General features: G+C 38.2%; 1 protein-coding gene across 8 annotated transcripts in view; it reads left to right on the top strand.

The window, feature by feature from the left end:
• BABAM2 (BRISC and BRCA1 A complex member 2) overlaps positions 1–19,834 on the top strand; it is a 577,548-nt gene that overhangs the window by 281,243 nt on the left and 276,471 nt on the right. The window lies entirely within an intron of this gene.

Below are 19,834 nucleotides of genomic sequence, written 5' to 3'. Positions count from 1 at the left end.
TCAAAGGGTCGGATGAATCACTAACATAAACACGAAAAATATTTCTGTATTTGTTAGGATTCTCATTTTGCAGGTGGTAGAAATCCAGCATGAGCTCATGTAGACCAGATGAGAAATTTCATACAAATCCTCTTCTTCTGTGGTCTGTATAGCAGGAAACAGTCCATACTTAGTACTCTACAGATCAGCCATAGACCAACTGTCTTATGTCTGTTCCACTGGGCTCAGTTGTGTACCCCTGAACTTCTCAACTGGTGTGTTTATGGGGAGAAGTCGTGGTCCCCAGCATAAAGAGGAGATTACAGACATGATCAAAGTGCAAGTATTCTCTACAGTTACTGAGCCAAAGAAAGATGGTTTTATAATTACATACTTTCTCTTAACGAACAGCTAGTCATTACATGCTGCTGCTCTTAATTTTCTTAGAGTGTGGTGAAAAGTGCTGTGTGTGTATTCCTGTGTTTATTTTTGTCCTGAGAATTAGTGAACTTAACAATATGATGCTAAGAAGGCTGTGTTTTTGTTTTGGCTTCTATTTTCTGTAAAACCATACTCCATAGAAAAGTAGCTGAAGAAAGGTTTGAATTGTCTACTAAAATTTTTATTCTCTGAACAAGAAGCTCAGAAACTAAGAATACAGTATTTTGGGGGAGAGGAGAGGCTTACTTGTAAATATGATGTGTGTTTGAATTGGTCACTTAAAATAACGAGCCAGTTTTATACAGAATACAGTGAAGTTAAATCCTAGAGCTAGGAACCCCTTCAGTAGCATCATACAAAAATATGGAGGCAAATTGTTTTATCCCACTGAACTGGCGGGTTAAATAGCAACTATTTCCTGCTGACAGTGGATATGGCAAATATAACCATGCAAAGAAAATCAACATTAACTTTTTTTTGTTGGGTAAGAAAAGACCATATTGTTTATGTAGGCTAAATTGTTGGTGGAGTATCTCTAAACTAGAAATCACTGAGCCCTAGCCCAGCTTAGAAGTAGGGCTGTAACCAATTGACTATGACTGAAGTACTTGGACTTTTATTGGCATTGTTTAATATCACACAGAGCCCATTCATCCTGATGGATTACATGTAGAAATTTAGTTCCACTGTGGAATCTGAATCATGACACTACAGCGAAATTGAGTGTGGAAAAGCTAAAATAGGTTATTTATACAAGAGATGAAGCTCTCATCCTTCTTCTGAAGTCACTGTGGCTGTACTGATCAGTCAGGGCACAATCAGTGCAGAGCCCAGGTCACTCTGCCAAACAGAGGCAGAAAGCAGGAATTCAGTTCAGGGTGTCTACACTTGTTCAGGAACCTAGGATAGGCAGAGAGTTGTGAATATGTAACTATACAATGGTCTAAGCAGATCACTAACAAGGAAGAGAGCATCTAGGTGTGCTGAGATTATCTGATGTAGGAGCAGCCTCCTCAGCCTGACATTGGCCAGCAGGTTACCTACTTATAGTCAGTCTGCTTTCTAGCCAAACCTAGTAGCAAATGCAGATATTCACAGAGCCAGGCAAGTACTGAAAAGGAGTGAATCTGACTTGATACAATACAATAGGAAACGGTAGGGACTGGAGTGAACTAGCATGTACGTGCTTCATCTAAAGGCAGCAGCTGCTATACAGCTATAGAGTTGTTTTCCATTTGATAATTTGGGGCTGGTGTTGCCAGATATCCAGATGTTATTAAAAGGAGCCCAGAATCTCAGGGCTTCTTGTTGTTGTTGTTGTTGTTAATATGAAAAACTACTATCTTTTAAGTAATAGCAATGATAAATATTGTTTACAAACACTGTGCAAGAACACTTCTATGGCATGGCCATGGCCTGTGGGTTAATTTGTGACCCTTGCTCTAAAACCTAACCGTCTTGTACCAGGTGGGTGGCAGAAGGCTTTTCTTCACTTTCCTTGATTTATACTATACAGTATGGTATTCAGGGAGATCTTACTATGACCCAGTGGGTAACAGAAGGAGAACCTTGAACTGGAGTGCTACTCAATATCCTGAGCCACTTATCACAACTGCAACAGAGCGGCCAGAATGAGTTTGGCTTGGTTTTTGAGTGCGGTACTGTGCAGAACACCTAAGTACTGATTTTGCCATAAAATTATACTGGGATTAGACAAACAGCAAAAAAGAAATTCAAGCATAATCATTGTCCTCAGAGACCTTATAATTGATAAGTTAACATTTACTGATAAATAGTTAAGTGTTAACTTGTACGCTACTGCCCAGTAGGCTTTTAAAAAGAGTAAGATTGTTATGGATTGGAATGATTAGGTCATAAAATCTTTATGACCAAGTTTGGGCGTTAGTTAGGCCTCTAAGTGGCATAGCTTTTCAAGGCTGGAGGGGGAGGAGGAACAGATCAGGGGTGGATGATCATGCAGTCAGTGGTGGGACTGTGTGGACATACTTGATTTGGGGAGTAGGTAGTAATCTAGGTTGCAAGAGAAATTTCCTGCAAGAGACTACTGGGAGATAAAACCAGAAAAAAAAGTTGGAAAGATACTGAATGCTGGGAGATTGATTTTAGACTTCATTTAGCAGGTAGTCTTAATCCCCTTATAACTGGGTTATCATGGTAAGAGCTATTTCCTTGGCCCCATTCTCTTCAGTGCCCAATCTTCCTGCAGTATTACTGTTAGTCTCCTGTAACGTTTCTCAAGGCAAGTAATACTTACTTGTTGGATGCTGCTTCTAGAGCCCGTTCTCCCATGCAGTGCTGTTTTACACAGCTTCCCAAAATGTGCGTTTAGTCTCAGAAAGGCAGCCATCCGCAGTGTCCTGCCAGTGCTGTTAGAATTCCCAGTCCTGTCATTTTGCTCACGCTCTTCTTTCTGGCTCTGAAATTCCTACTCTTTCATCTTTTTCTGGATAATTCACTTAATTGACATAAAAATAAGGAGAAGTCCAAAGAAATTCAATTACTTGCCCAAGACTGTGTTTATTTGGAGGTATTGACAGAATATCTCATTTTGATTATTGGCAGCTAGAATGAGAGAGGTGCTAAAAAGTCAAGGTGGAAAAGAAGCAGGATAATGAAACCAAAGTGAACCTTTTGAAGTAGGAAGTTTTGCACACAACTGTGGAGAAGCCTGAATTTGGAGAAGCCAATGGAAGAGAATTGTTGTATATGTAGAAGGACAACAGGAGCTCAGAGTCATAAAGGTCAAGGTGTGGTTTTTTTCTTTTTTTGAGATGGAGTTTCACTCTTGTCACCCAGGCTGGAGTGTAGTGGCTCCATCTTGGCTCACTGCAACCTCCGCCTCCCAGGTTCAAGCAATTCCTTTGCCTCAGCCTTCCGACTAGCTGGGATTACAGGCTCCTGCCACCAGGCCCGGCTAATTTTTTGTGTTTTTAATAGAGAGGGGATTTTGCCACATTGGGCAGGCTGGTCTTGAACTTCTGCCCTCAGGTGATCCACCCACCTTGGCCTCCCAAGGTGCTGGGATTACAGGCATGAGCCACCGTGCCTGGCCAAGTCAAGGTTTTAAAATGTTCATGATGAAGGAAATACTCAAATGCCATTGAAAGAATTAGAACCAAGAAAAAAAGCATTTGAATTTGTGAGGATGATAGGGATGGTGAGAGTAGAGACAACACTTTCAGTAGGATGACCAGAATAGAGGCCAGATTGTTGGTGTTCATGAGGATATGAATGATTAGAAAATATACTCAGTGGGTATCTGACAAAATGAATTTTGGAAATAGGATGGAAACTTGAAGAACTGAAATGATCAAGTGAAACTATTAAGAAGAAACAACTGAAATGATAGCATACTAGCCAAAATAATCATAGAGAAGGTTTTTTTTTTTTTTTTTTTTTTTTTCAATAGACAATCTTGCTCTGTCACCCAGGCTGGAGCGTAGTGGCATGATCTCGGCTCACTGCCACCTCCGCCTCTGGGATTCAGGCAATTCTCATACCTCAGCTTCCCCAGTAGCTGGAATTACAGGCACGTGCCACCATGCCTGGCTAGTTTTTGTATTTTTAGTAGAGATGGGGTTTTGTCATGTTGGCCAGGATGGTCTTGAACTCCTAAACTCAAATGATCTACCTGCCTGGGTCTCCCAAAGTGCTGAGATTATAGGTGTGAGCCACCGCACCTGGCTGTAATCATAGAGAAATCATAACTTTCTTAAGAAGTTGTTTTAATTCGTGATATGCTTAAATATGATCATTATATCAATGTTCTCTCCTGGAAAAGTTTAAAGGAAATTTTGCCTGGAAAAGCCCATTTCAAGTGGTGCTGTCATTCTTTTATATAGTTAGGAGAAATAGGTAATGGCATGAGTGTTAAAAAACAAAGTGTGTGTATGACAGTCACATTTTGTGACTTGCCATTAAAGATTGAATAAGTTGGCAGAGTTTTGAAATTTCTCATTCTTCTCATCTGCCCTTAGGAACAGGGAGGATTTTGCATTCTCTGCACCCAGAAGAACATTAGACTGATTAATGTTACTGGAATTTTTTTGTGGATGAATTCTTGCATTGTCTTTTACTATTTGGAAATGCTTGAAGCCCATTTAGCATTACATGTTTGCTAGAAAGGAAACTGGTAATTTCCCCCCAGATATTCTCTTTATTTAAAATCCAGCAAGCTTGTTAGGGTGGTATGTATTGATTATAATTCTTTTTCAGCACATGTAAGATAGAAACATTGAAAAGCCTCTGATTCTGATAAGAATATATAAATTCAAAGGCTGACCTTACAAGTTTTTCTCTAAACCACAGATTAAATAACTCCTCTGAATTTGACACTTTTTAATTCAGGGAATTTTTTTGATTCAGTGAAGTCACACTTAATAATCAGCTTTTAGAGAGAAAGACTGCTTTAACACACTCTTGTAAAATCTAGCTTTAAAGCAAAATAGTCGTCTGGGACTTGAAGGACCATAAAGAATTCACACAGAACTCTCATCTTCTTTTCTTAAAGGAAATAATTTCTGTCTAATCAAATAGGAGTGGGCATACTTTTCTAAAAGTAGGAAGGAGTACCGGGAAGATAGTGCCGTAAAAGTAGGGTGCTGTTTACTCCTGTAATAAGACTGATTTATCCTTGCTAAATTTGGGCCAAAATTTGCATTTAAGACTTAATCACAAAGAAAGCAGTGAGATGGTCTGAACACTTACTCTGCAGGGAATCTGTCTCTTTCTTTATTAAGCAGTGGACCCATAGCTGCTCTCAGTACCTCGTCCTTGTTCCACCTCCCTTCTCTAGAGAGCAGACAGGATTTAGGGAAAAATACATTCTAGTTCAGGGTCCAGCAGCTCCTCTAAAGGGCAAGATAGTAAAATTTTAGACTTGTGTGCCATATGGTCTCTGTCACAACTACTCAACTCTGCTTTCATAGCATGAAAGCAGCTACAGACAATATGTAAATGAATAAGTGTGGCTGAGTTCCAATAAAACTTTATTTTCATGTTTGAGATGATGGATATGCTAATTACCCTGATCTGATCACTATACATTATGTGTATAGAAACATCACTATGTTTTTCATGAATATGTACAGTTATTATTTGTCAATTAAAAAATATGAATTTCTAAAAACAAAAACAAACAACGTTTATTTTTAAAGTAAAGGATAAACTTTTTTTTTATCCAGCCCAGGCATTGGGCTGGATCTGGCCCGTAGGCAGTAGTTTGCCGATCCCCTTTCTAGATGATGGAGGGGAGTGTTTCTTCACAAAGACACCTGGTGCATCATAAATAGATAAGTAAAGGGATTTGGCTCAGTGAGTGTCCGTGGTTTTTATACCATGGTCTCTGTTTATGTTTGATTAGTACCTTCAACTCTGTTGAGTCTCCCTTCTTCTCTTTCTCCCCCCACCCTTTTTTTTAACCTTCCTTCTTTTATTCCATCTTCTCTCTTATTTTAAATCATCTGTTAGTAACATAAAATTTACTGAATTGTCTTCAAAGTCTTAGTTTCCCAAACCGTTAAAATGAGGTTAGCTATTATTATAATCTGAAATTTTGTACCCACCTTCCCCCAAATTTATATGTTGAAATCCTAATCCCAAGGTGATGGTGTTAGGAGTTAGGACCTTTGGAGGTGATTCAGTTATGAGGGTGGAGCCCTGGTGAATGGGATTAATGCCCTTATGAAAGAAGCCCTAGAGGGCTAACAGGCCTGAGGACACAGTAAGTAGGCACCATCTGTGAACTAGGAAACAGGCCCTCGCCAGACACCACAGTTGCTGCTACCTTGATCATGGACTTTCTAGCTTCTGGTACTGTAAGAAACAACTCTCTGTTTTTTACACAGTTTATAGTATTTTGTTATGGCAATTGGAACTGACTAAGATAGCTTTGCATGCCACACAGGATTGTTGGGACTATTAATAAGATAATAAATATGATGGTACTTAATACACTTCTGAGCTTGGTGCAGGTGCAGAATAGAAATGGTTTTGATTTCGTTAAGTCATTTAATTTGTATTTCAAAGTATTGAATTTACTGTGGAACTAAGCACTATTCACAATAGCAAAAACATGGAATCAACCTAAATGCCCATCAGTGGTAGACTGGATGAAAAAAATGTGATACATATGCACAAGGGAATACTGTACAGCCATTAAAACAATGAGATCATGTCTTTTGCAACAACAGCGATGGAGCTGGAGGTCGTTATCCTAAGGAAACTAACACAGGAACAGAATACCAGATACTGCATGTTCTTACTCATAAGTGGGAGCTGAACTTTGAGTATATGTGGATACAACAAAGGGAACAATAGCCACCAAGGCCTACCCTAGGGTGGAGGGTGAGAGGAGGGTGAGGATCAAAAAACTACCTGTCAAGTACTATGGTTATTACCTGGGTAACAAAATAATCTGTATACCAAACCCTGTGGCATGCAATACACCTGTCAGTGCTGCACATGTACCCCTGAACCTAAAATAAAAGTTAAAAAAAAGAAGAAAAAATTTCATTGAAATTATGACAGAGTTATATTTACTACTTAATTTTTCCTCACTCCTGATTTCCCTTATATAGAATGCAAAACTTAAATTTTTACTTGCCTTAAGTTTCCGAATATGATTTATGGTAATTCTGACAATGGTAGATATATTTTCTTACTAAAAATGAAGAAGTCACAGGTAGTTTCTTGGAAAAAAGAAGTTACAGGTAGTTTCTTGGAATGTAGATTGGGGGTAACCCATTATGGAAGACACAATGGAGGTTTCTAAAGAAATTAAAAATAGAACTACCAGTAATGCCTCTTCTGGGCATATAACCAAAGGAAATGAAATCACCACCTCATAAAGATCTCTGTACACCCATGTTCATTGTAGCTTTAGTCACAATAGCCAACATATGGGAACAACCTAATTGTTCATCAGTGGTTGAATGGATAAGGAAACTGGTACATATACATTTTGAAATATTATTCAGTCCTAAAAAAGAATGAGATCTTGCCATTTGCCACAACATGGGCGAGCTTGGAGGATATGATGCCAAGTGGAATAAGCCAGACACAGAAAGAAAAATATTGCATGATCTCGCTTGTATGTGGAATCTTAAAAAAATTTCAAATATATGCAGAGAACAATACAGAGGTTACCATGGGTTGGGAGTGGTGGTGAGTGGCAAATGGGAGGATGTAGGCTACATCTTTTGTGTACATCAGAGGGTACGAAGAGCACCTGTGTAGGATGAACAAGTCTAGCACTCTAATGTGCAACAGGACTACAGGTTATAAAATTGTACCATTATGGAATTCATGCTAAATGAGTAGATTTCAGCTGCTCTGGCCATAAAAACAACAACCAAAAAATAGGTAACTATGTGAGATGATGGATATATTAATTTCCTTCACTGTAGTAACCTTTTTATTGTCTGTATGTATCCCATAACATCGGATTGTATGCCTTAAATATACACAATAAAATTTATTTTTTAAAAAAGAGAGCCTTCCTCTTTTGGCTTTCTTTTATTGTTTTACAGTTTATTTTAAATTTTTTTATGGTGTGCTTCTTTCTTTTTTACAAAATTTCAATTTTAGAATGTAGGTGTATCTCAAATGATTATCAGTTGACCTGCTTTGCTATCCTGTCCCCATTTATAGTGATTGTCATTTAAGTACAGTCTATTCTGCGACAGGACATGCTTTAGTAACATGAATTAGTTCATTAACAATTGATAAATAGTAGAAGCCTGTCAGTATAATGCAAAAGCAGCTATGGCTTATAGTTGACCTTTTCTCTAGCACATTAATTATTTTGACCACTAAATAACAGCAGCTAAATGCAAAGTAAACTAGTACAGATGAACATAGCAAGCTTTGGAGGCATATTGTATTATTTATTGTATCACTTATTATTGGGAATATAGCATCTTAAATACATTAATATTTTACTGAAATTACTTTGGTTTTTGTCAGTGCTGTGCTTACAAAGTTGTGCAGGCCTTAAGTGGTCTATATTTTCCTCATAAGTCTCTTATTTTTAGTATGTAATTTACTAGAATGCAATTTTTTAAGGAATGCATATATCATATTATAGCAGCAACACTTGTATTTTAAAACTTATAGGCTAGGCATTCTTAGTCCTTTACACTTTCCAAATATGTCGCAGGTTTTTAAATCCTTCTCCATCTTCATACTTCTCTTTAGGGAGTGTTCCAGATTGCCAGCATCTCTCTTAAACTGTGGTGCCCAAAAATAAGTACAAAACTCTAGGGAGGGTTGATCAGGTCAGTGTTTATTAAGACTCTGAGCATCAACATTAATTAGTACTTCTTGAGTTTGTAAAAGACCATACTTCCTTGTCTTACTAATCCAGTTTTAAGCAGTTGGTTTTTCTAAGCCAATGTGTAGACTTAATCCCTTCATATCAGCTTTTTGGATTTGCCCTATTTTTTTCAGTCCGTTTATGAGGGAAGCCTTGCAACCTATGATCCAGAAAGGGAAGTGGGGATTGGAACCAGGTAGCACAGTGAGATTAACAGGAATCATGGGATGTAATCACTACAGGTGACCATTTTTTTTTTTTTTTTTAATCTGGAACTACTTTTCTCTATGGTAGAGTTTTCTTCACCCACATCTTAAAGGTGCCACCTGGAACCTGACAGAGGTTGTGCCGGTTTGTTTCTGTCATCTGTTCCATTTTCATCAATCAGTAGACCTACAATTCAAATAAAGGTAAAAGCTGATTAATGGTGTAAGGTGACTAAACAGATAATAGTGTAATGCATGTTAGGATAATACTTAATTATTAAGAAAAGTACAAACTTTAGTAGGTTGGTGAGAGGATTACACCTGGCTGGGAAAAAAAAACCTTTATAAAGGAGGCAACATTTGGAATGGCCTTGAAAGACTTGGTTTTGATAAAGAGAAGCTAGACAGGCCAGGCACGGTGGCTCACGCCTGTAATTCCAGCACTTTGGGAGGCCGAGGCGGGAGGATCACAAGGTCGGGAGATCGAGACCATCCTGTATAACACGGTGAAACCCAGTCTCTACTGAAAATACAAAAAAATTAACTGGGCGTGGTGGCGGGCACCTGTAGTCCCAGCTACTTGGGAGGCTGAGGCAGGAGAATGGTGTGAACCCGGGAGGCAGAGCTTGCAGTGAGCCAAGATTGCGCCACTGCACTCCAGCCTGGGTGACAGAATGAGACTGTCTTAAAAAAAAAAAAAAAGAAAAAAAGAAGCTAGACAGAAAGAACAAGCATTTTTTCAGGTGGCACCAGTGGCACAGTTGGAAAACAGTTGAACAGTCCAGTTTGGCTAAAACGTAGAACTTGTGTACAAAGTAGTGGGAGATAAGAAAGGAAAGGCATTTTAAAGACATAGTGATACAGCCTTAAATACTTGACTCAAATTTTAGTCATTATTTTTGAGCAGGGTAGTACTACAATTGGGATTGTATTTAGGAATAGAAATCTGTCAGAAACATTACATAAAATGATGGAGAAGAGGAAGGAGGAAATGAGGCTGGACCCTGGATCCAGACCTGTTATCATTGTCAGGGCTCAAGGTGATAGAAAACTTAATATCAAGGCTTCAGGTGACGCATGTTTTAGATTTGCTGAAGTGTATATAATATATATATATATTTATATATATATATGTATATATATAAACATTGTATAATTTTATATACCAGCTGGGGTGCGTGGTCACTTAACTCAGTGATTAACCTGGGAAAGTAGGGGAGAGGAAAGGTGCCAGAAACTTCTAGCCAGTGCTACCCAAAGTGCATCAGTTTTGGTTGATGAAACAAACACAGCATTGAGAGCGTTTAGAAACATTAAAAGCAGTTGACAGAATAATCATATATCTGTTGAATCTAATGACAGAAATGTTGGGTTTGTATTTTGTATGTGTTTTAAAAGATTTCTTTTTCTAGTAGTTCACTTTGAATGTATTTCACAAATCCATCAGTTGGTGATGGATTAGAGAGAAACAAACAACAACGGCTCCTTCACTGTGGATGGTTTGAGAAGCATTATTTGAGCCCGCCCTGTGCCTTCTGTGGCTGCTGGTTACCATGGCCTCCCTTATCCTGAGATACAGCAGTCTGAGGTGTCTCTGAGGTTTTTTGGTTTTATTCTTTTTGCCTAGCTGAGTTTTACAATCATTGTCACCCAGCATGCTCCTCCTTTTTATTTTTATTTATAAATACATTTCCAGGATTTGGCATAGGAGAAGCCCTTGATTGACATTTAATACAGAACTAGAAGAGAGGGATTTTTTATTTTATAAAATATTTTAAGACATTTTAACTACACACATACCTTGATCTAGTTTAATGACAAAATAATGTCACAAAGGGATCTACCCTCTTTCCTTCATTTTTCTGAAGATCCATTTTCTTCCTTGTATCTGTTTGTTGCAGATTTGTTTTCGTATTATGATCATATTATATAGTTGGGACGTGTGAAACCCAGAAATAAAGTTGGTGTTTCTCCTTGTTCCGGGATTGCTCATAAGCAGTTTGACTCTCTTGAAGCAGGATGGGATATGATTTAGATTTGTCAAACTTTGTGTTAACCATAGAAAGTCATGTGAGTACTTCATGAAAATACTCTTTAGCAGAAGATCCTGGAATATTGATAGTGTTGGCATTCTTAGTCTCTTTTCCATAGATCAGCAGCTCACAAGTATGGTCCAAGGACTGCTGGTATTTCCAGGACTCTTTCAGAGAGTACATGAGGTAAAAACTATTTTCAAAATAAAATTAAGAATTTCCATACCTCATGAGTGAATAGTGGAGTTTTCCAGAGGCTATGTGGTGTGTTATGTCATCACTCTGATAGCCAAGGCCATATTTGCTTGTGTGTTCTTGCGTTTTAGAAATTTTCTCAGATTTTACCAAAGTTTATTCAAGAAGAAGTAGATAATTTGAATAGCCTTGTGTCTATTATAGTTAAATATGTTCCCACAATGAAAACTTTAGGCACAGATGACCTCCCTGGTAAATTCCACCAATCATTTAAGGAAGAAATAGTACAGAAAATCTTTTGGAAAATTGAAAAAGGGGGAATGATTTCTAACTTGTTCTGTAAGGACAGCACTACTTGATAACAAAAATCAGGCAAAGATATTACAAGAAAAGAAAACTCTAGATGCATCTGTCTCATAAACACAGGCGTAATATTTGAAATAAAATTTTAACAAACTCAAAAGAATGATACATAAAAAGGATGATACATTATGAATAAGTGGAGTTTGTCCCAGGTATGTAAGGTAGGCTGAGTATTCAAAAATTAGCAATATAACTAATCATATTAACAAACTAAGAAAGAAAAATAATGTGATTATCTCAATAGACATAGAAAAAACATTTGACAAAATTGAACATCTATTCCTGATAAAAAAAAACTCTCAGGGATCTACAAATGGAAAGGAACTTCCTCAACCTGATAAAAGTACATCTATGAAAATCCTATAGCTAGTATCATACTTGATGTTGTAAAAGACCAAATACTTTCTCTCTAAGATTAAGAAGGCAAAGATGTTTACTCTCATCAATTCTATTCAGTACTGGGGGGCCTGGCCAGTGCAATAAAGCAAGAAAAAGGAATAACATTTAGAGTAGAAAGGAAGAAGTAAAACTATCTTTTCACAGATGATATTGTTGTCTATGTCAAAAAGCCTAAGGAAATTACAAAAAAGCTTCTAGAACTAATAAGTGAATTTTGTAATGTTACAGGATACAAGATCAATATATAAAATCAATTATATTTCTATAGGCTAACAAGTAATTAAAATTTGATATTTTAAAGTTACCATTTATAATAACATCAAAATTATGGAATATTTAGAGATAAATCTAAGAAAAGATATGAAAGACTTTTATCCTGAAAACTACAAAACGTTGCTGAGTGAAACTAATGAAGATCTAAACAAATAGATATGTCATGTTCATATGCTGGAAGACTTAATCTTGTAAGATATCAGTTCTTCCTAAATTGGCATATAGATCTGGCACAATTCTAGCAAGTTGAAATCTCAGCAGAAATTGTAAAAATTGACAATCTGATTCTAAAATTTATTTTGAAATACCAAGGACCTAGAATAGCCTAAACAATTTTGAAAAAGAAGAACAAAATTGGAGGACTCACATTCCCTGATTTCAAAGACTTATTATAAAGCTACAGTAATCAAGACAGTGTGATGAAGGTCTAGAAAAAAATATACCAGTATAGATCATTGGAACAGAATAGAATATTCAGAAATAGATCCACACATACATGGACAATTGATTTTTGACCAAGGTGCAAAGGCAGTTCAGAGAAGAACAGATAATCTTTTCAACACATGATGCTAGAACAATTGGATATCCATATTAAAAAAAAAAGAGAGAGAGAAAAGGCCTGGCTCAGTGGCTCATCTTGTAATCCCAGCACTTTGGGAGGCTGAGACGGGCGTATCACGAGGTCAGGAGATCGAGACCATCCTGGCTAACACGGTGAAACCCCATCTCTACTAAAAATACAAAAAATTAGCCGGGCGTGGTGGCAGGTGCCTGTAGTCCCAGCTACTCGGGTGGCTGAGGCAGGAGAATGACGTGAACCTGGGAGGCAGAGCTTGCACTGAGCCGAGATTGTGCCATTGCACTCCAGCCTCCAGCCTGAGCAACACAGCGAGGCTTCATCTCAAAAAAAAAAAAAAAGGAAAAGAAAAGAAAAGAAAAGAAACTTCAATCCATGCCTTGAAAAGGCATATATATATATATATATATATATATATATATATATATATATATATATATTTGTTGAAATATATATATATATTTCCATGTAAAGTTTAACTCAAAATGGATTATAGACCTAAAAGTAAAACCTGAAACTATACAACTTCTAGAAGAAAACGTGATAAAATCTCAATAACTTTTTTTTTAAAAAACCTGTGTTCTAATTTCAGATATGCTAAATGTCAACAGAGTAGCACACATAAATAGGAGCACTTCGTGATTCTCATTACTTGTAAAAGGGAGTCCCAAACACTTTGAGAACTGCTGCTGTAGACTTTATGGCCTGTTGTATTTGGTAGTAGATTCAAAACAGCATATAAACATTTCCAGGATTGTTGGCCAGGTACGGTGGCTTACGCCTGTAATCTCAGCACTTTGGGAGGCCAAGGCAGGGGATCACCTGAGGTCAAGAGTTCGAGACCAGCCTGGCCAACATGGCAAAACCCTTTCTGTACTAAAAATACAAAAATTAGCTGGGCATGCTGGCAGGTGCCTGTAATCCCAGCTACTTGGCAGGCTGAGGCAGGAGAATTGCTTGAACCCAGGAGATGGAGGTTGCAGTGAGCTGAGATTGTGCCACTGCACGCCAGCCTGGGTGACAGAGCAGGAGTCCATCTCAAAAAAAAAAAAAAGAAAAAAAACCCGGCCAGGCATGGTGGCTCACACCTGTAATACCAGCACTTTGCAGGCTGAGGCAGGTGGATCATGAGGTCAGGAGATAGAGACCATCCTGGCCAACATGGTGAAACCCAGTCTCTACTAAAATACAAAAAATTAGCCTAGTGTAGTGGTGCGTGCCTGTAGTCCCAGCTACTTGGGAGGCTGAGGCAGGGGAATCGCTTGAACCCGGGAGATGGAGGTTGCAGTGAGTCAAGATCACGTCACTGCACTCCAGCCTGGTGACAGAGCAAGACTCCATCTCAAAAAAAAAAACAAAAAACAAAAAAAACATATTTCCAGGATTGTTACCTGCTTCATAAAACTTCTGCATTATTAGCAATGATACTTGTATTAAAAAGGCATTATCAGCTCACATCAATGTAGAGTAAAGCTGAGATCTTCACCAATTGCTCTTTGAAATCAATCCTTCTTATAAGCTGCCAGCATCTAGGGCTTAGTGTCATTGGTTTAGGTACATTTGATGAACACTCAGATGTAGAAATCTGAAGTGTTTATCCCCAGGGTTTCTAATGTGTGCCATTCTGTGTTATGACTTATAGCCACTTAATGTCACCACTAGCATTTAGAGACAGACATTGGTCAGAATAAAAGACATCTCACAGCCACCCTGTAAGGTGGCACAGTGGATGTTTGTTGTTTTGTCTGCCTAGCATGTCTCTTCCCCTTCTTCTTGTAGTAGTATCCCATGCCCATGTTCTTTTCCCTCCTTCATCCATGTGATTCTGCTAGGACTGTCTAGCGTGGTTCCCCTTCTGCCTGGCAGGGGTTAGGTAAAGAACTGCATATATGATCTAAGCTTGCCTAGTCAGAGTCGTTCCTAGGACATTTACAAACTGAAGTAGGAAGGGAAAATCCTTTTCTTTTCTGAGATGTTTGTAAGCTTGAATTGAGTCCAGAACTATAAGCAGCTGTGTTTCTCATCATGTGGGAAAAGACTCTAGACAGCACTGTCCAGTACCAATATAATGCAAGCCACATATGCAACTTAACATTTTCTAGTAGCCACATTGAAAGAACTAAAACGAAATAGATGAAATTCCTTTTAATAATGTTTTCTTTAACCCATTGTACTCAATATGTCATTTCAACATATAATCAAAATAAAAGTTGTTAATGATTCATTGTATGTATACATATTTTGTGCCAAGTCTTTAAAATCCAGTGTGTTTACCCTTTACCACCTCTCAGTTCAGACTAGTCACATTCTAGGTACTCAGTAACCACATTTGGCTAGTGACTGCCATATTGGACAGTGCAGCTCTACACAGTGAGAATGAAAGGAAGTCAACATGGAAAATGATGAGTGATAAAGATTTAGAGAGAAAGAGTACCGTCAGTGGTGAGATTTTTGGTTTTGGTCCTTGAGGTCTGAGAAACTATTTTGGCTCCAGCTCCTATAATCAGCTCTTCTTTGGAATCTTTGAGGCTCTCCCATAGTTTTCCAATAAGTAACTTTTTTTTTATGTGAGTATGATTTGGGTTCCTGTCACTTATGATCAAAAAAATCTTCACTCATCCAGTAAGCCAGTAAGGCATTATTATCTTCATTTTTTTAAGATGAGGAAACCTAAGCTGAGAGAAGTTGAATGGGTTACCCAGGGTTATCCTAACTGTATGTGGCAGAGCCTGGATTTCAATTCAGGTCTGTCTCACTCAAAAGCCCACGCTTTTTTTACCCCAAGAGACTGCCATGGAGGCTTCCCGTAGAGCAAGCCCTTTTCACTGGATGAAGGTTAGGATTTCAATGCTTCGCATATTCTTTGTAGCCTCTGATACAGTGGAACTATGAAATTGCTTATTTTTTGACAGGAACTTTTTGGTGGAGACCCATAGTAGTCCTGTCAACAAATCTCACCTCCCTTTCTTTCTAAAAAAGTGAAATTAGCAAGTTACTTGGCACTGAATGGAACCTAGTTTGCTACTACATATCTTGTGGGCATCTGCATGCTATCTTGTAAAATGGTGGAGTAATCTAATCTTGTTTTATTTGAAATATATTGGCCTGTCCAGGAAACTTTATTAGCACCTCTAAACAATTACGTCATTAAAGGGCAAGACTTAGAAGCCTTGTTAAGGCTGTGTAAGATCTGTTTTCCAACCTGAATGAAGTTAAGCAAATTCCTATAATAATTTTAGAATGATTCAGTGTTTTCTCGTTACCGTAAGTGATGTTGCAAAAAGCTGGAAATCAACATGAAGCTATTCTTTTTCATTTTTCAGAATCAGCCTTTTGAATGATTCCTATACTCTAATGTTCAATTGATTCATTTTAGAAAAATTGTTGTAGACCCATATACTTGAGAATTGGCATGTGTGAGGCTAAAGTTTTATGCTAGGGCACCCAGGCAACCCATAATTGCAGTAAAGAAACATATACTTGGCTGGGTGCGGTGGCTCACGCCTGTAATCCCAGCATTTTGGGAGGCGGAGATGGGCGGATCACCTGAGGTCAGGAGTTCAAGACCAGCCTGGCCAACATGGTGAAACCCCTTCTCTACTAAAAAATACAAAAATTAGCCAGACGTGGTGGCGGGCGCCTGTAATCCCAGCTACTCAGGAGGCCGAGGCAGGAGAATTGCTTGAACCTGGGAGGTGGAGGTTGCAGTGAGCCTAGATTGCGCCACTGCACTCCAGCCTGGGTGACAGAGTGAGAGTCCATCTCAAAAAAAAAAAAAAACAAACAAACAAAACCATTTACTTGAGGGCACACAGCTAAAAGTTCAACTTCATTTACTTAGCACACCATCAGAAGTTTCATTATTAGACAGTCATAACAAATCAAGGCAGTTTAACTTTAGTCAACACTGTAATATAAACCTATCCCAAATTAAAATCTACAAAGCAAGAATCCTGACTTGTGTGTAAGTGTGAGGTCTGAACCTGTTACCACTATCACCTTTTCTCGCTTGAAAATTTCATTGGTGCCTCTTTTATGCCACGTATTAAACATAAAAAAAGATACTAAGTTTACATTGAGAGTCTTCCTATTCATGATCTGGTCAGACTGCTCTGGCTTCTCACTCACAGGTACTAAGGCTTGCAGCAAATTATCGTGCCATAAAGAACTGTGCTCACGAGGTCCTGGCCGTGACAGGAGCCACTCCTTGGGTTGTGGTTCTCCTTTAATATCATCTCTATTATTCTAAGCCTGAATAGTCTGGGATGAGGGAAAGGAAACTACATCCATCCACACACACACAGCTTGGAGGGGCTTCTAGGATAGCTGACAAAGTTCTGTTTCTCTACCTGGGTGGTTTTGTCTTTTAGTAATTTGCTAAGCTATAGATAGGTTTTGTGTAGTTTTCCATATTTGTATTTTATTTTGCAATAAAAACATAATTTTAAAAAGCAATATATTGAATACAGCAAGTTTTAAGGAATTATATTTTCTCTCCATTTGCCCTGCCTGGTTTTGCCTTTTGTTAAGAAACCCAGGACATGAAATCTATCATAATGTAAGAAAATCTCCCTCAGAGCCGTTCTTGGAAAAGGATCCACCAATTTATTCAACAATACTTATTGAATTGTGGCTGGGTTCGGTAGCTCATGCCTGTAATCCCAGCACTTTGGGAGGCCAAGGCAGGTGGATCACTTGTGTTCTGAAGTTTGAGACCAGCCTGGCCAACATGGTGAAACCCTATCTCTACTAAAAAAAAATTACAAAAATTAGCTGGGCGTGGTGACACATGCCTGTAGTCCCAGCTATTCGGGAGGCCGAGGCAGGAGAACCACTTGAACCTGGAAAGTGGAAGTTGTAGTGAGCCGAGATTGCGCCACTGCACTCCAGCCTAGGCAACAGAACGAGACTCTATCTCAAAAAAAAAAAAAAAAAAAAGAGCCACGATAATTTATTAAATTGTGACTCTGAGTCAGGCATTGTATTCAATGCTGAGGTATATATGTTGGTAAATATGATAAATGTGGTCAGTGTTCCTCACTGTACTTATTAGTCATATCAGTAATATGACAGGTTAAAAGGCTTTTTATTCTTTAGTATATTGTTTGGGGATATTATTATAAATATTTATATTTATATTTGTCACTGATAGCCTCTTTTGTAGACATGTATCGATAGGTTATATTAGTTATCTATTGCTGCATAATACGTTACTCGACATTTAGTGGCTTAAGACAATAAATATTCATTATCTCACAGTTTTTCTGGGTTAGGAATTTGGGATTGAGTTAGCTAAGAAGTTCCAGCTCAGTGTCTCAAGTGGCTGCAGTAACCATCTGAAAGATGAACTAGGGCTGGAGGATGCACTTCCAAGATGGTTCACTCACATGGCTATTATTAGGAAGGCTTGATGCCTCATCACATCGGCTTCTCCAAAGGCTGCTTGAGTGTCTTCACAACATGGGGCTTGACTTCTTCCAGAACAAGCGATCCAAGGAAGAGTGAGGACTCCACAGGGCCTTTTTTGACCTAGTGTGAAGTCTTAACACTGCCACTTCCTTTTACTCACTTCACTGGAAGTTTTTTAAGTTAGCCCACACTTAAGATAAAGGGAATTATCTCCACTGTTTGAAGGTAGGAATATCGAAGAGTTTGTGGACATTTTAATTTTATTTTGTTTAATTAATTAATTTATTTTTGAGGCGGAGTTTCACTCTTGTCGCCCAGGCTGGAGTGCAATGGCGCAATCTCAGCTCACTGCAACCTCCTCCCCCTGGGTTCAAATGATTCTCCTGCCTCAGCCTCCTGAGTAGCTGAGATTACAGGTATGTGCCACCACACCCAGCTAATTTTTGTATTTTTAGTAGAGATGGTGTTTCACCATGTTGGCCAGGCTGGTCTCAAACTCCTGACCTCAGGTGATCTGCCTGCCTCTGCCTCCCAAAGTGCTGGGATTACAGGCGTGAGCCACTGCGTGTGGCCCTTGTGGACATATTTTGAAACCACACAGGTATTAGGTAGGTAGGCAGAGAGATAGAAAGATAGTTAGATACTCAGATCTATAATAACAGCTCTTGAGTGTTACTAATATATTGTCCCTGTCCCTTCTGCTTACTTACATCAATTTTATACTGCAGTCATACTGAACAGTTAACCTGAACACATCTTATACTTTCTTGATTTTGTGTCTTCCTCAGTCTGTAATACTCCACATTACAATTTCTATCTGTTGAAATCTTACCCATCAGATATGGCATTATACAACGGTCACCTCCAGGAAGAGTGAAAGTTTGAGGAAAGGCCCAGAGGTGGATGAGTTTGAATTCTGTTCAAGGACAAAAATGATTGCTGAGTGTGGAATGCCAGATTAAAGGATTTGGATTTCATCAGTACACATTAAAGAGTCATTTCAGGTTTTAAAACAGTCAAGGTACAAAGTGGCACCTTAAGACTTCACTGGGGAAGGCACATGGAGAGAAGGAGCATAGGTTAAAGGAGGCTACTGGAACTAGAAATGAAGTGATCCACAGGTAGCAGTACAAACAGGAAGGAAGGGCAGATGCTGGTAAGAGTTGAAGCTCCTTATGGCAGAATTGGTGTAATTCACCTTTGTATTTTCTTGCTTTATAGCACAGTGCCCTGAGCACAGTGTATACTCAGTAGGAATTTTCTTTTTTCCTTTTTTAAAAAAATTTCTTTTTAAAGAAAAAATAATATATATGTGTATGTAAAATGATTTAATGATAATGTAGATGAGTTCTTACATTATTTGAGTGGACCTCGCTTTTTCTACTTTTTTTTTAAAGAAACACTATGATCCACAATTGTAGCAATTAAAATCTTAAATCTAAAGGAAACATAAAAAGGAATATAATGCTAGAGCTCATTCTATTTTTATTCAGTACATATATATTACTTAGTATGATGAGACTACCGTAATAAAGAATAGGAACAGACTTCTGATTATGTAATAGCCTGCAATTATTTTTATGGCTATTGCATTCCAATCTTCTTATGCAATATTTACAACATA

Source organism: Symphalangus syndactylus, chromosome 18 (genome assembly GCF_028878055.3).
Source record: "Symphalangus syndactylus isolate Jambi chromosome 18, NHGRI_mSymSyn1-v2.1_pri, whole genome shotgun sequence".
NCBI classification, from domain to species: Eukaryota; Metazoa; Chordata; class Mammalia; order Primates; family Hylobatidae; genus Symphalangus; species Symphalangus syndactylus.
The sequence above is the reverse complement of the archived record's forward strand: the minus strand, read 5'-3'. Positions and strand labels throughout refer to the sequence as shown.